Below are 12,725 nucleotides of genomic sequence, written 5' to 3'. Positions count from 1 at the left end.
ATTACATTCACTAGTAGGAGTGAGAAAAACATCACGGGGTGATGCACATTGTATGGGTGTGTGTTACATTAGATTCACTAGTAGGAGTGAGAAAATCATCACGGGGTGGTGCGCATTGTATGGGTGTGTGTTACATTAGATTCACTAGTAGGAGTGAGAAAAACATCACGGTTTGGTGCGCATTGTATGGGTGTGTGTTACATTAGATTCACTAGTAGCAGTGAGAAAAACATCACGGGGTGGTGCGCATTGTATGGGTGTGTGTTACATTAGATTCACTAGTAGGAGTGAGAAAAACATCACGGGGTGGTGCGCATTGTATGGGTGTGTGTTACATTACATTCACTAGTAGCAGTGTGAAAAATATCACGGGGTGGTGCGCATTGTATGGGTGTGTGTTACATTACATGCACTAGTAGGAGTGAGAAAAACATCACGTGGTGGTGCGCATTGTATGGGTGTGTGTTACATTAGATTCACTAGTAGGAGTGAGAAAAACATCACGGGGTGGTGCGCATTGTATGGGTGTGTGTTACATTAGATTCACTAGTAGGAGTGAGAAAAACATCACGTGGTGGTGCGCATTGTATGGGTGTGTGTTACATTAGATTCACTAGTAGGAGTGAGAAAAACATCACGGGGTGGTGCGCATTGTATGGGTGTGTGTTACATTACATTCACCAGTAGGAGTGAGAAAAATATCACGGGGTGGTGCGCATTGTATGGGTGTGTGTTACATGACATTCACCAGTAGCAGTGAGAAAAACATCACGCGGTGGTGCGCATTGTATGGGTGTGTGTTATGTTACATTCACTAGTAGGAGTGAGAAAAACATCACGGGGTGGTGCGCATTGTATGGGTGTGTGTTACATTAGATTCACTAGTAGGAGTGAGAAAATCATCACGGGGTGGTGCGCATTGTATGGGTGTGTGTTACATTAGATTCACTAGTAGCAGTGAGAAAAACATCACGGGGTGGTGCGCATTGTATGGGTGTTTGTTACATTAGATTCACTAGTAGCAGTGAGAAAAACATCACGGGGTGGTGCGCATTGAATGGGTGTGTGTTACATTAGATTCACTAGTACCAGTGAGAAAAACATCACGGGGTGGTGCGCATTGAATGGGTGTGTGTTACATTAGATTCACTAGTAGGAGTGAGAAAAACATCACGGGGTGGTGCGCATTGTATGGGTGTGTGTTACATTAGATTCACTAGTAGCAGTGAGAAAAACATCACGGGGTGGTGCGCATTGTATGTGTGTGTGTTACATTAGATTCACTAGTAGCAGTGAGAAAAACATCACGGGGTGGTGCGCATTGTATGGGTGTGTGTTACATTAGATTCACTAGTAGGAGTGAGAAAAACATCACGGGGTGTTGCGCATTGTATGGGTGTGTGTCACATTAGATTCACTAGTAGGAGTGAGAAAAACATCACGGGGTGGTGCGCATTGTATGGGTGTGTGTCACATTAGATTCACTAGTAGGAGTGAGAAAAACATCACGGGGTGGTGCGCATCGTATCGGTGTGTGTCACATTAGATTCACTAGTAGGAGTGAGAAAAACATCACGGTGTGGTGCGCATTGTATGTGTGTGTGTCACATTAGATTCACTAGTAGGAGTTAGAAAACTATCACGGGGTGGTGCGCCTTGTATGGGTGTGTGTCACATTACATTCACTAGTAGGAGTGAGAAAAACATCACGGGGTGGTGCGCCTTGTATGGGTGTGTGTCACATTACATTCACTAGTAGGAGTGAGGAAAACATCACGGGGTGGTGCGCCTTGTATGGGTGTGTGTCACATTAGATTCACTAGTAGGATTGAGAAAAACATCACGGGGTGGTGCGCATTGTATGGGTGTGTGTCACATTAGATTCACTAGTAGGAGTCAGAAAAACATCACGGGGTGGTGCGCATTGTATGGGTGTGTGTCACATTAGATTCACTATTAGGAGTGAGAAAAACATCACAGGGTGGTGAGCATTGAATGGGTGTTTGTCACATTAGATTGACTAGTAGGAGTGAGAAAAACATCACGGGGTGGTGCGCATTGTATGGGTGTGTGTCACATTAGATTCACTAGTAGGAGTGAGAAAAACATCACGGGGTGGTGCGCCTTGTATGGGGGTGTGTTACATTAGATTCACTAGTAGGAGTGAGAAAAACATCACGGGGTGGTGCGCCTTGTATGGGTGTGTGTTACATTAGATTCACCAGTAGGAGTGAGAAAAACATCACGGGGTGGTGCGCATTGTATGGGTGTGTGTTACATTACATTCACTAGTAGGAGTGAGAAAAACATCACGGGGTGGTGCGCATTGTATGGGTGTGTGTTACATTAGATTCACTAGTAGGAGTGAGAAAAACATCACGGGGTGGTGCGCATTGTATGGGTGTGTGTTACATTACATTCACTAGTAGGAGTGAGAAAAACATCACGGGGTGGTGCGCATTGTATGGGTGTGTGTTACATTACATTCACTAGTAGGAGTGAGAAAAACATCACGGGGTGGTGCGCATTGTATGGGTGTGTGTTACATTAGATTCACTAGTAGGAGTGAGAAAAACATCACGGGGTGGTGCGCATTGTATGGGTGTGTGTTACATTACATTCACTAGTAGGAGTGAGAAAAACATCACGGGGTGGTGTGCATTGTATGGGTGTGTGTTACATTACATTCACTAGTAGGAGTGAGAAAAACATCACGGGGTGGTGCGCATTGTATGGGTGTGTGTTACATTAGATTCACTAGTAGGAGTGAGAAAATCATCACGGGGTGGTGCGCATTGTATGGGTGTGTGCTACATTAGATTCACTAGTAGCAGTGAGAAAAACATCACGGGGTGGTGCGCATTGTATGGGTGTGTGTTACATTAGATTCACTAGTAGGAGTGAGAAAAACATCACGGGGTGGTGCGCATTGTATGGGTGTGTGTTACATTATATTCACTAGGAGGAGTGAGAAAAACATCACCGGGTGGTGCGCATTGTATGGGTGTGTGTTACATTAGATTCACTAGTAGGAGTGAGAAAAACATCACGGGGTGGTGCGCATTGTATCGGTGTGTGTTACATTAGATTCACTAGTAGGAGTGAGAAAAACATCACGGGGTCGTGCGCATTGTATGGGTGTGTGTTACATTAGATTCACTAGTAGGAGTGAGAAAAACATCACGGGGTGGTGCGCATTGTATGGGTGTGTGTTACATTACATTCACTAGGAGCAGTGAGAAAAACATCACGGGGTGGTGCGCATTGTATGGGTGTGTGTTACATTACATTCACTAGTAGGAGTGAGAAAAACATCACGGGGTGATGCGCATTGTATGGGTGTGTGTTACATTAGATTCACTAGTAGGAGTGAGAAAATCATCACGGGGTGGTGCGCATTGTATGGGTGTGTGTTACATTAGATTCACTAGTAGGAGTGAGAAAAACATCACGGGGTGGTGCGCATTGTATGGGTGTGTGTTACATTAGATTCACTAGTAGCAGTGAGAAAAACATCACGGGGGGGGTGCGCATTGTATGGGTGTGTGTTACATTAGATTCACTAGTAGCAGTGAGAAAAACATCACGGGGTGGTGCGCATTGTATGGGTGTGTGTTACATTAGATTCACTAGTAGCAGTGAGAAAAACATCACGGGGGGGTGCGCATTGTATGGGTGTGTGTTATATTAGATTCACTAGTAGGAGTGAGAAAAACATCACGGGGTGGTGCGCATTGTATGGGTGTGTGTTACATTAGATTCACTAGTAGGAGTGAGAAAAACATCACGGGGTGGTGCGCATTGTATGGGTGTGTGTTACATTACATTCACTAGTAGCAGTGTGAAAAATATCACGGGGTGGTGCGCATTGTATGGGTGTGTGTTACATTACATTCACTAGTAGGAGTGAGAAAAACATCACGTGGTGGTGCGCATTGTATGGGTGTGTGTTACATTAGATTCACTAGTAGGAGTGAGAAAAACATCACGGGGTGGTGCGCATTGTATGGGTGTGTGTTACATTAGATTCACTAGTAGGAGTGAGAAAAACATCACGTGGTGGTGCGCATTGTATGGGTGTGTGTTACATTAGATTCACTAGTAGGAGTGAGAAAAACATCACGGGGTGGTGCGCATTGTATGGGTGTGTGTTACATTACATTCACCAGTAGGAGTGAGAAAAATATCACGGGGTGGTGCGCATTGTATGGGTGTGTGTTACATGACATTCACCAGTAGCAGTGAGAAAAACATCACGCGGTGGTGCGCATTGTATGGGTGTGTGTTATGTTACATTCACTAGTAGGAGTGAGAAAAACATCACGGGGTGGTGCGCATTGTATGTGTGTGTGTTACATTAGATTCACTAGTAGGAGTGAGAAAATCATCACGGGGTGGTGCGCATTGTATGGGTGTGTGTTACATTAGATTCACTAGTAGCAGTGAGAAAAACATCACAGGGTGGTGCGCATTGTATGGGTGTTTGTTACATTAGATTCACTAGTAGCAGTGAGAAAAACATCACGGGGTGGTGCGCATTGAATGGGTGTGTTTTACATTAGATTCACTAGTAGCAGTGAGAAAAACATCACGGGGTGGTGCGCATTGAATGGGTGTGTGTTACATTAGATTCACTAGTAGGAGTGAGAAAAACATCACGGGGTGGTGCGCATTGTATGGGTGTGTGTTACATTAGATTCACTAGTAGCAGTGAGAAAAACATCACGGGGTGGTGCGCATTGTATGTGTGTGTGTTACATTAGATTCACTAGTAGCAGTGAGAAAAACATCACGGGGTGGTGCGCATTGTATGGGTGTGTGTTACATTAGATTCACTAGTAGGAGTGAGAAAAACATCACGGGGTGTTGCGCATTGTATGGGTGTGTGTCACATTAGATTCACTAGTAGGAGTGAGAAAAACATCACGGGGTGGTGCGCATTGTATGGGTGTGTGTCACATTAGATTCACTAGTAGGAGTGAGAAAAACATCACGGGGTGGTGCGCATTGTATCGGTGTGTGTCACATTAGATTCACTAGTAGGAGTGAGAAAAACATCACGGTGTGGTGCGCATTGTATGTGTGTGTGTCACATTAGATTCACTAGTAGGAGTTAGAAAACTATCACGGGGTGGTGCGCCTTGTATGGGTGTGTGTCACATTACATTCACTAGTAGGAGTGAGAAAAACATCACGGGGTGGTGCGCCTTGTATGGGTGTGTGTCACATTACATTCACTAGTAGGAGTGAGGAAAACATCACGGGGTGGTGCGCCTTGTATGGGTGTGTGTCACATTAGATTCACTAGTAGGATTGAGAAAAACATCACGGGGTGGTGCGCATTGTATGGGTGTGTGTCACATTAGATTCACTAGTAGGAGTCAGAAAAACATCACGGGGTGGTGCGCATTGTATGGGTGTGTGTCACATTAGATTCACTATTAGGAGTGAGAAAAACATCACAGGGTGGTGAGCATTGAATGGGTGTTTGTCACATTAGATTCACTAGTAGGAGTGAGAAAAACATCACGGGGTGGTGCGCATTGTATGGGTGTGTGTCACATTAGATTCACTAGTAGGAGTGAGAAAAACATCACGGGGTGGTGCGCAATGTATGCGTGTGTGTTACATTACATTCACTAGTAGGAGTGAGAAAAACATCACGGGGTGGTGCGCATTGTATGGGTGTGTGTTACATTAGATTCACTAGTAGGAGTGAGAAAAACATCACGGGGTGGTGCGCATTGTATGAGTGTGTGTTACATTACATTCTCTAGTAGCAGTGAGAAAAACATCACGGTGTGGTGCGCCTTGTATGGGTGTGTGTTACATTACATTCACTAGTAGGAGTGAGAAAAACATCACGGGGTGGTGCGCCTTGTATGGGTGTGTGTTACATTACATTCACTAGTAGGAGTGAGAAAAACATCACGAGGTGGTGCGCCTTGTATGGGTGTGTGTTACATTAGTATCACTAGTAGGAGTGAGAAAAACATCACGGGGTGGTGCGCATTGTATGGGTGTGTGTTACATTAGATTCACTAGTAGGAGTGAGAAAAACATCACGGGGTGGTGGGCATTGTATGGGTGTGTGTTACATTAGATTCACTAGTAGGAGTGAGAAAAACATCACGGGGTGGTGGGCATTGTATCGGTGTGTGTTACATTAGATTCACTAGTAGGAGTGAGAAAAACATCACGGGGTGGTGCGCATTGTATGGGTGTGTGTTACATTAGATTCACAAGTAGGAGTGAGAAAAACATCACGGGGTGGTGCGCATTGTATGGGTGTGTGTTACATTAGATTCACTAGTAGGAGTGAGAAAAACATCACGGGGTGGTGCGCATTGTATGGGTGTGTGTTACATTAGATTCACTAGTAGGAGTGAGAAAAACATCACGGGGTGGTGCGCATTGTATGGGTGTGTGTTACATTACATTCACTAGTAGCAGTGTGAAAAACATCACGGGGTGGTGCGCATTGTATGGGTGTGTGTTACATTACATTCACTAGTAGGAGTGAGAAAAACATCACGTGGTGGTGCGCATTGTATGGGTGTGTGTTACATTAGATTCACTAGTAGGAGTGAGAAAAACATCACGGGGTGGTGCGCATTGTATGGGTGTGTGTTACATTAGATTCACTAGTAGGAGTGAGAAAATCATCACGGGGTGGTGCGCATTGTATGGGTGTGTGTTACATTAGATTCACTAGTAGGAGTGAGAAAAACATCACGGGGTGGTGCGCATTGTATGGGTGTGTGTTACATTAGATTCACTAGTAGGAGTGAGAAAAACATCACGGGGTGGTGCGCATTGTATGGGTGTGTGTTACATTAGATTCACTAGTAGGAGTTAGAAAATCATCACGGGGTGGTGCGCATTGTATGGGTGTGTGTTACATTAGATTCACTAGTAGCAGTGAGAAAAACATCACGGGGTGGTGCGCATTGTATGGGTGTGTGTTACATTAGATTCACTAGTAGGAGTGAGAAAAACATCACGGGGTGGTGCGCATTGAATGGGTGTGTGTCACATTAGATTCACTAGTAGGAGTGAGAAAAACATCACGGGGTGGTGCGCATTGTATTCGTGTGTGTCACATTAGATTCACTAGTAGGAGTGAGAAAAACATCACGGGGTGGTGCGCATTGAATGGGTGTGTGTCACATTAGATTCACTAGTAGGAGTGAGAAAAACATCACGGGGTGGTGCGCCTTGTATGGGTGTGTGTTAAATTACATGCACTAGTAGGAGTGAGAAAAACATCACGGGGTGGTGCGCCTTGAATGGGTGTGTGTTACATTACATTCACTAGTAGGAGTGAGAAAAACATCACGGGGTGTTGCGCATTGTATGGGTGTGTGTCACATTAGATTCACTAGTAAGAGTGAGAAAAACATCACGGGGTGGTGCGCATTGTATGGGTGTGTGTCACATTAGATTCACTAGTAGGAGTGAGAAAAACATCACGGGGTGGTGCGCATTGTATGGGTGTGTGTCACATTAGATTCACTAGCAGGAGTGAGAAAAACATCACGGTGTGGTGCGCATTGTATGTGTGTGTGTCACATTAGATTCACTAGTAGGAGTTAGAAAACCATCACGGGGTGGTGCGCCTTGTATGGGTGTGTGTCACATTACATTCACTAGTAGGAGTGAGAAAAACATCACGGGGTGGTGCGCCATGTATGGGTGTGTGTCACATTACATTCACTAGTAGGAGTGAGGAAAACATCACGGGGTGGTGCGCCTTGTATGGGTGTTTGTCACATTAGATTCACTAGTAGGATTGAGAAAAACATCACGGGGTGGTGCGCATTGTATGGGTGTGTGTCACATTAGATTCACTAGTAGGAGTCAGAAACACATCACGGGGTGGTGCGCATTGTATGGGTGTGTGTCACATTAGATTCACTATTAGGAGTGAGAAAAACATCACAGGGTGGTGAGCATTGAATGGGTGTTTGTCACATTAGATTCACTAGTAGGAGTGAGAAAAACATCACGGGGTGGTGCGCCTTGTATGGGTGTGTGTCACATTAGATTCACTAGTAGGAGTGAGAAAAACATCACGGGGTGGTGCGCATTGTATGGGTGTGTGTCACATTAGATTCACTAGTAGGAGTGAGAAAAACATCACGGGGTGGTGCGCATTTTATGGGTGTGTGTCACATTACATTCACTAGTAGGAGTGAGAAAAACATGACGGGGTGGTGCGCATTGTATGGGTGTGTGTTACATTAGATTCACTAGTAGGAGTGAGAAAAACATCACGGGGTGGTGCGCACTGTATGGGTGTGTGTTACATTAGATTCACTAGTAGGAGTGAGAAAAACATCACGGGGTGGTGCGCACTGTATGGGTGTGTGTTACATTAGATTCACAAGTAGGAGTGAGAAAAACATCACGGGGTGGTGCGCATTGTATGGGTGTGTGTTACATTAGATTCACTAGTAGGAGTGAGAAAAACATCACGGGGTGGTGCGCATTGTATGGGTGTGTGTTACATTAGAATCACTAGTAGGAGTGAGAAAAACATCACGGGGTGGTGCGCATTGTATGGGTGTGTATTACATTACATTCACTAGTAGCAGTGTGAAAAACATCACGGGGTGGTGCGCATTGTATGGGTGTGTGTTACATTACATTCACTAGTAGGAGTGAGAAAAACATCACGTGGTGGTGCGCATTGTATGGGTGTGTGTTACATTAGATTCACTAGTAGGAGTGAGAAAAACATCACGGGGTGGTGTGCATTGTATGGGTGTGTGTTACATTACATTCACTAGTAGGAGTGAGAAAAACATCACGGGGTGGTGCGCATTGTATGGGTGTGTGTTACATTACATTCACTTGTAGGAGTGAGAAAAACATCACGGGGTGATGCGCATTGTATGGGTGTGTGTTACATTAAATTCACTAGTAGGAGTGAGAAAAACATCACGGGGTGGTGCGCATTTTATGGGTGTGTGTTACATTACATTCACTAGTAGGAGTGAGAAAAACGTCACGGGGTGGTGCGCATTGTATGGGTGTGTGTTACATTAGATTCACTAGTAGGAGTGAGAAAAACATCACGGGGTGGTGCGCATTGTATGGGTGTGTGTTACATTACATTCACTAGTAGGAGTGAGAAAAACATCACGGGGTGGTGCGCATTGTATGGGTGTGTGTTACATTAGATTCACTATTAGGAGTGAGAAAAACATCACGGGGTGGTGCGCATTGTATGGGTGTGTGTTACATTAGATTCACTAGTAGGAGTGAGAAAATCATCACGGGGTGGTGCGCATTGTATGGGTGTGTGTTACATCAGATTCACTAGTAGCAGTGAGAAAAACATCACGGGGTGGTGCGCATTGTATGGGTGTGTGTTACATTAGATTCACTAGTAGCAGTGAGAAAAACATCACGGGGTGGTGCGCATTGTATGGGTGTGTGTTACATTAGATTCACTAGTAGCAGTGAGAAAAACATCACGGGGTGGTGCGCATTGTATGCGTGTGTGTTACATTAGTTTCACTACTAGGAGTGAGAAAAACATCACGGGGTGGTGCGCATTGTATGGGTGTGTGTTACATTAGATTCACTAGTAGCAGTGAGAAAAACATCACGGGGTGGTGCGCATTGTATGGGTGTGTGTTACATTAGATTCACTAGTAGGAGTGAGAAAAACATCACGGGGTGGTGCGCATTGTATGGGTGTGTGTTACATTAGATTCACTAGTGGCAGTGAGAAATACATCACGGGGTGGTGCGCATTGTATGGGTGTGTGTTACATTAGATTCACTAGTAGCAGTGAGAAAAACATCACGGGGTGGTGCGCATTGTATGGGTGTGTGTTACATTAGATTCACTAGTAGCAGTGAGAAAAACATCACGGGGTGGTGCGCATTGTATGGGTATGTGTTACATTAGATTCACTAGTAGCAGTGAGAAAAACATCACGGGGTGGTGCGCATTGTATGGGTGTGTGTTACATTAGATTCACTAGTAGCAGTGAGAAAAACATCACGGGGTGGTGCGCATTGTATGGGTGTGTGTTACATTAGATTCACTAGTAGCAGTGAGAAAAACATCACGGGGTGGTGCGCATTGTATGGGTGTGTGTTACATTAGATTCACTAGTAGCAGTGAGAAAAACATCACGGGGTGGTGCGCATTGTATGGGTGTGTGTCACATTAGATTCACTAGTAGGAGTGAGAAAAACATCACGGGGAGGTGCGCATTGTATGCGTGTGTGTCACATTAGATTCACTAGTAGGAGTGAGAAAAACATCACGGGGTGGTGCGCATTGAATGGCTGTGTGTCACATTAGATTCACTAGTAGGAGTGAGAAAAACATCACGGGGTGGTGCGCATTGTGTGGGTGTGTGTCACATTAGATTCACTAGTAGGAGTGAGAAAAACATCACGGTGTGGTGCCCATTGTATGGGTGTGTGTCACATTACATTCTCCAGTAGCAGTGAGAAAAACATCACGGGGTGGTGCGCCTTGTATGGGTGTGTGTCACATTACATTCACTAGTAGGAGTGAGAAAAACATCACGGGGTGGTGCGCCTTGTAGGGGTGTGTGTCACATTGGATTCACTAGTAGGAGTGAGAAAAACATCACGAGGTGGTGCGCATTGTATGGGTGTGTCTTACATTAGATTCACTAATAGGATTGAGAAAAACATCACGGGGTGGTGGGCATTGTATGGGTGTGTGTTACATTAGATTCACTAGTAGGAGTGAGAAAAACATCACGGGGTGGTGCGCATTGTATGGGTGTGTGTTACATTAGATTCACTAGTAGGAGTGAGAAAAACATCACGGGGTGGTGCGCATTGTATGGGTGTGTGTTACATTAGATTCACTAGTAGGAGTGAGAAAAACATCACGGGGTGGTGCGCATTGTATGGGTGTGTGTTACATTAGATTCACTAGTAGGAGTGAGAAAAACATCACGGGGTGGTGCGCATTGTATGGGTGTGTGTTACATTAGATTCACTAGTAGGAGTGAGAAAAACATCACGGGGTGGTGCGCCTTGTATGGGTGTGTGTTACATTAGATTCACTAGTAGGAGTGAGAAAAACATCACGGGGTGGTGCGCCTTGTATGGGTGTGTGTTACATTAGATTCACTAGTAGGAGTGAGAAAAACATCACGGGGTGGTGCGCATTGTATGGGTGTGTGTTACATTACATTCACTAGTAGGAGTGAGAAAAACATCACGGGGTGGTGCGCATTGAATGGCTGTGTGTTACATTACATTCACTAGTAGGAGTGAGAAAAACATCACGGGGTGGTGCGCATTGTATGGGTGTGTGTTACATTAGATTCACTAGTAGGAGTGAGAAAAACATAACGGGGTGGTGCGCCTTGTATGGGTGTGTGTTACATTACATTCACTAGTAGGAGTGAGAAAAACATCACGGGGTTGTGCGCCTTGTATGGGTGTGTGTTACATTAGATTCACTAGTAGGAGTGAGAAAAACATCACGGGGTGGTGCGCCTTGTATGGGTGTGTGTTACATTAGATTCACTAGTAGGAGTGAGAAAAACATCACGGGGTGGTGCGCCTTCTATGGGTGTGTGTTACATTACATTCACTAGTAGGAGTGAGAAAAACATCACGGGTGGTGCGCCTTGTATGGGTGTGTGTTACATTACATTCACTAGTAGGAGTGAGAAAAACATCACGGGGTGGTGCGCATTGTATGGGTGTGTGTTACATTAGATTCACTAGTAGCAGTGAGAAAAACATCACGGGGTGGTGCGCATTGTATGGGTGTGTGTTACATTAGATTCACTAGTAGCAGTGAGAAAAACATCACGGTGTGGTGCGCATTGTATGGGTGTGTGTTACATTAGATTCACTAGTAGCAGTGAGAAATACATCACGGGGTGGTGCGCATTGTATGTGTGTGTTACATTAGATTCACTAGTAGCAGTGAGAAAAACATCACGGTGTGGTGCGCATTGTATGGGTGTGTGTTACATTAGATTCACTAGTAGCAGTGAGAAAAACATCACGGGGTGGTGCGCATTGAATGGGTGTGTGTCACATTAGATTCACTAGTAGGAGTGAGAAAAACATCACGGGGTGGTGCGCATTGTATTCGTGTGTGTCACATTAGATTCACTAGTAGGAGTGAGAAAAACATCACGGGGTGGTGCGCATTGAATGGGTGTGTGTCACATTAGATTCACTAGTAGGAGTGAGAAAAACATCACGGGGTGGTGCGCCTTGTATGGGTGTGTGTTAAATTACATGCACTAGTAGAAGTGAGAAAAACATCACGGGGTGGTGCGCCTTGAATGGGTGTGTGTTACATTACATTCACTAGTAGGAGTGAGAAAAACATCACGGGGTGGTGCGCCTTGTATGGGTGTGTGTTACATTAGATTCACTAGTAGGAGTGAGAAAAACATCACGGGGTGGTGCGCCTTGTATGGGTGTGTGTTACATTAGATTCACTAGTAGGAGTGAGAAAAACATCACGGGGTGGTGCGCCTTGTATGGGTGTGTGTTACATTAGATTCACTAGTAGGAGTGAGAAAAACATCACGGGGTGGTGCGCCTTGTATGGGTGTGTGTTACATTAGATTCACTAGTAGGAGTGAGAAAAACATCACGGGGTGGTGCGCCTTCTATGGGTGTGTGTTACATTAGATGCACTAGTAGGAGTGAGAAAAACATCACGGGGTGGTGCGCATTGTATGGGTGTGTGT

Source organism: Cavia porcellus, unplaced genomic scaffold, assembly GCF_034190915.1.
Source record: "Cavia porcellus strain 051 isolate PalLab524CR breed Dunkin Hartley unplaced genomic scaffold, mCavPor4.1 scaffold_44, whole genome shotgun sequence".
Classification (NCBI taxonomy): Eukaryota; Metazoa; Chordata; class Mammalia; order Rodentia; family Caviidae; genus Cavia; species Cavia porcellus.
The sequence above is the reverse complement of the archived record's forward strand: the minus strand, read 5'-3'. Positions refer to the sequence as shown.